Raw genomic sequence first — 5000 nt, 5'->3', positions numbered from 1 at the left:
AGAGTCTGCCTATGAGTGAGTGAGTGTGTTTAATTGTGCCTGTGTTTATGTGTGTGTGTTTATGTTTGTGTTACTGATGTGCATAGTCTCATGCACCCTTGTCATTTTGTGCACTTTGCCATTCTGTGTGAATTTGTAAGTGGGTGTGTGTGTGTGTGTGTGTGTGTGTGTGTGAGTGTGAGTGTGTGTGTGTGTGTGTGTGTGTGTGTGTGTGTGTGTGTGTGTGTGTGTGTGTGTGTGTGTGTGTGTGTGGAGCATGGTGTGTCTCTATGAGAGATTTTTGTGCGAAAGGAACGAGCTGGAGGCTTGGGGCCTTTGGGCATGTGATTTACACAGAAACCTACTTGTGCCCTCTGCTGGCCGAAGTTGTAACTGCAACCTGAGTGAGCGGGTGTGTGAGGGGGGTTGCCAGCAGTAAGAGCCCTGCCATGGGAACGTTCCACTCCCCTCCCAACCCATCCCATCCCCTCCCCTCTCTTCCCCTCCCTTTCCTTCCTGCCCTCTCCTCCCATGAGCCCAGTGTGTATCTGGCTGGGAGTGTCTCCTGCACAGAGCCCCTGGACTATGGCCACTGAGTCTCTGTGTCTCATGCCAAGGCTGTAGAAGTTTCCCTCACCACGGGAGAGAGGGAGAGAGAGAGAGAGAGAGAGAGAGAGAGAGAGCGAAGGGGGCGTGAGAGAGAAAGAGGTGATTAGCCAAGATGATAAAGCCTTGAGGTGCCTTGAAGTGTGCTACTTCGTGTGTTGATCAATATCCCCAAAAATGACTATGTTGTTGTACTCTCAACTATAAAGATTGTTGCATTGAATTGGCAGGCAGGCAAGCAGATCGGCAGACACAGAGGAAGAGAGGAAGAGAGGAAGAACAAAAAGAGGACAACTGGAGAGGAAAGCCTCTGCCCTCAAACTCTCTCACACACACACACACACACACACACACACACACACACATTCACACACACATTCACACACACACACACTCACACACACACATACACACACATAGAGAGACTGCTGGAAGCTGACCCTGTAACTGGAGGCCATCCTGGTACTTTGGAACCTTGCTAAGTTGGCCCCATACCTTTAAATCCCTTCCACAAGAACACACCAGCACTGCTAGACTGCTGATTCTCTGCCTCTGACTAAAGCTGGCGTGGGAGAAGCCGCAATAGCGCGCTCCGTTGTGTACAAGAGATGCACTATCAGGGCCGGCAAAAGCATTCCGGCGCTCTAGGCAAAGCGTTAATATGCTGAGCCAAGACAGACCCCAACCTCCCTGTCAGCCTGAGTATCCATTTGGTTTACAGTGTGTGTCTTTGGGACAGTGAACTAAAACACGCTTTAGTTTACCGTTCTGTCCTGGCTCTAACTAGACATACTGCGCATATGATAAATATTACACTAGAGTAAGAGTTTCAGTGATACCTAGCTGCGGACAGTACACAAGCTACCTCTCAAGGTTAGTTATGGATCTGAGGAGAATCTTAGCTGACTCACCAGTGTATTGGTCTCAGTTTGGCCCAAAAGCCATTTGTGGAGAGAGATTAACCTCTCGCACCCATTGCCTGATTCTTTAACACTTTAAGATTGTCCACTTTGATGGCCAAATTTGAAACTGTCTGTAAGCTACAGTAACATTGCTAACATTATAACATTAGATTAGACCATTTTGGATGTCAACACCCAGGTCTTCTTTAGTCACTGCCCTCTGGTATCTGTTTGGCCGTACTCACAAAAGACACACGAGGTCTGCTTGCACACTGACCTGGGAGTGAAGCCAAACGAGAAGTTCACAGTGACGTGCCATAGTGTGGGAAGAGAAAGGGGCCGTGACAAAGAGTCAGTCCAGATTCTTCACGCTCTCACTTTGCTGCCCCTGCTGATCTGCCTCTCTAGCCAACTGCCCAGTTGGTCCATATGTACCCACCAGGCCTGTGCAGAATGCATCTCTCTTACTCTCTCTCTCTCTCTCTCTCTCTGTCTCTCTCTCTTCTATCCCCTTATCCTTTCGGCCTGAGAGACCAATATCTATCAGGCAAACAATCAGGCCAGGAGAATTAGTCTCAAATGCATTTCTACTGAATATAATCATCATCTCCCAACACGTCTGAGGAATATCATTATCCACTTTGGTGTATGATCAACAGCCATTTGGACCTTGTGCCTCTCTCTCTGCTTTTCTCTCCTGTGCTCTCTGACTAATGTCTTCTGTCTGATTTCCCAACACCATCACTATGCTGTAGGAGAGAGGGATGTAGGTGAAATTGGTACCATTCTCACATGGGAGTACCAGATTATGTAGGTACTTTACCCAGTGAGCAGGCGCCGGGTGAATGTGGGTGCAATTGTGTGCAAATTGTGATACTGTCTTCACGAGGGCCACCAAGACACACTGGTGCTGTCCTTGCAACAGCAACAATATGTTGGTAATCTCACCCGATTGGACAGCTATCAACCATCCAACACAAAGGCAGATAAATTAAATTGAACACCTAGGGGGCGCCACACAAAGTGTAGTGTTCTCCTCAGTGGTCAAAGTAATGACAATCCACAAGTCAGTCTCATTAAATATATCAGTCTCATTAAATATATTATACTATCAATTTGGAACTCAGATTAATAATTTAATTAATAACTACAAACAAAGTTACCTTATTAATAGTATGGTTGAAGGTCATTGGAGTTCTAAATAGAAGAGGTTGGCAACTTCCATTCTTGTGTAACATTAAATAAACCAGCGTATAAATCAAAGTATTTAGTTACACAATGATAACACACAATATGTAATCTAGCTAAATGTAACAAACTAATTAATTAAAGTAGTGTGTGGATGTGTAAGAGAGAGAGGGAGTGTGTGTGTGTGCGCGAGCTGGTAAGCTTGGAGTTGCGCTGTTAGGAGCGCGCCTGAAAGTATGTGTGTGCTCCTTTGTCTGACCGCCGTAGTTCCGCGTGCATGTGTGTGCACGTACGCGAACATACATGCGGTGTGGAATAGGACGAGCCTATGTGCAGCGCGAAGTTCGAGTATTCTCTTTGCGTTTGTGGCTATGTGAAGGCCAATGTATATGTATTCGTGTGTGATTAAGATGCCATGTTAGAAGAGGTAGATGGTTAGTGATGCATGCAAGACTTGTGTGTCTGATAAGCTATGCTAACGATAACCCTTAGACCAACTAACAATGAAAATATACAAACTGTTTCGTTCAGTAAACAAAACAGGTGAAAACACATGAACAATGACATGTAAACAGTCAGGATAGCTAGGATAGCTAAATGCCCAGTTAATGTCAGATTTTACCAGTCCTTTGGGAAAAGTTGTGGATCAGACGTAGATGAGGCAAAGAAGAGATGAAGGTGTCCGTAGATGGATGAAGATGTCCTTGCTGTGATGTCTTTGGTTCACTGCAGTTTAGGTCGGAGGATTTGATCGCTCGGAACATTGCAGTTTCCGCGAAATTCTGTTGTTGTGCGTTGTTCCCGTGCCTGAATTAGCTAGCAGGTCTAATGTTAGCTGCTTTCGCTAAATTACTTCGTCTCAGTTAGCAGTTCGTTGGCTAATGAGAAATCTTAGGCCTGTGTCGACCGTAAAACTGAAGTGAAAGTGTTCTCTTGGTGAGGAGATGTCAGAGAGCGTTGCTCCTCGGTCGAATGCCGGGAGGGAGAGAGGTAAGTCTGGCAAAGCCAGTGTAGAGAGAGAGAGATGTATGATTTCAACCCAGTTTTAAAAGGAAAAGTGCGTCACGATTTTATGACCTTGTTCTCAGCCAATGTTGTCCCAATTAAATGCAGATAAGAAAGTCAAAATGATAAGGGAATTGTGGGTAATGAAGTATTTTGTGGGACTACACCTACAGGGAGAAAGAGAGAGGAAGATAGAAAGAGCAAGAGGGAGAAAGAGAGAGCGAAAGAGATAGAGGGGGGGGGAGATGGGAAAGAGAGAGAAGCCCCCTGCAAACTCCTTCCTGAGCTTTGCGGACAATCCCTGCGACTGCTTTGAAAATCCTTGAAAAGATACACAAAGACAGGAAGAGAGGAGATGCATGTTTCCGTTTTCCAGGGAGAGAGGAGACAGGCAGATGATGGAGAAGAAGAATTGTAACTCAAATTGATCAAAATGGATTTGTAGCGTTTTGGAACCAAACTCTTCAATTGATAAACAGTGACAGAGAGACAAACTAAGGTAGAAACCCACCGGACAACCACATGACCAGACTACTAACATGCAAGCCCTCTGCTCTCAGTGTAGCACTGTGCAACCTTATAGACTGGGCAAAGAAGTATATTTCAATATCTTTTTGAATCCTCCTCGCATACTATCTGTTGACACAGTGTTGAACATGATGAATACAAATGAGTGTATTCAAATATGGAGGGGAAGGTGAGGTTATGGGAAACATAAGTTGACAGTGGGGCAGGTATAATGTGAGTCAGAGCTAGAGGATACTTCATAAATGATTTACGGACTGCCTGTGGCAGAAACTCTGGAACCAAGTCAAATGTAACCAAAGTATGAAGACATGGTGTTAAGTTCTTGAAATCTCCACTCTTTCCTTCCTCAGGGGCCGGGGTGGGGAGGTGGAGGGGAGGTGGAGGGGGGGTGGTGGTGGTGGTGGTGGTGGTGTTGTTGTCTGAGCTTCCCACTGACACTGTGATGGCAGGCCAGACCTCTTGGTGTTAAAAGCAGAAGGAAGACTGCTCAGCCGGAGCCAGAGGACAGGACTCTGAAGTCTTTTCCTCTCAGTTGCCTGGGCACCGCTGTCTTCTTTTCATATGTTACCAGATCGAGATGCTGTGTTGACAATGTGGTTTCGTCCAGCATGTTCAGTTGATCGTGCCTATCGCGTAGGTATCTGTTTAGGGGGGCACACTCACGTGCAGACACACACATATTCACACTTAGATATCCCTCAGGGTAGACACAAGTAGTTCTAGTGCTGAGTTGTGTAGTGCTGGGTGTGTGTGTGTGTGTAGGTGTGTGTGCCCAGAGAAAGGGCTACGCAG

General features: G+C 46.1%; 1 protein-coding gene across 2 annotated transcripts in view; it reads left to right on the top strand.

Moving 5' to 3' along the window:
- Positions 1–5000, top strand: part of rbms3 (RNA binding motif, single stranded interacting protein) — a gene marked incomplete at its 3' end in the record, with an annotated part of 138733 nt that overhangs the window by 122115 nt on the left and 11618 nt on the right. The gene's annotated exons all lie outside the window — the stretch shown is intronic.

The sequence above is a fragment of the Sprattus sprattus genome (assembly GCF_963457725.1).
Source record: "Sprattus sprattus genome assembly, chromosome: 19".
NCBI classification, from domain to species: Eukaryota; Metazoa; Chordata; class Actinopteri; order Clupeiformes; family Clupeidae; genus Sprattus; species Sprattus sprattus.
This window is presented reverse-complemented; position numbering and strand designations above follow the sequence as displayed.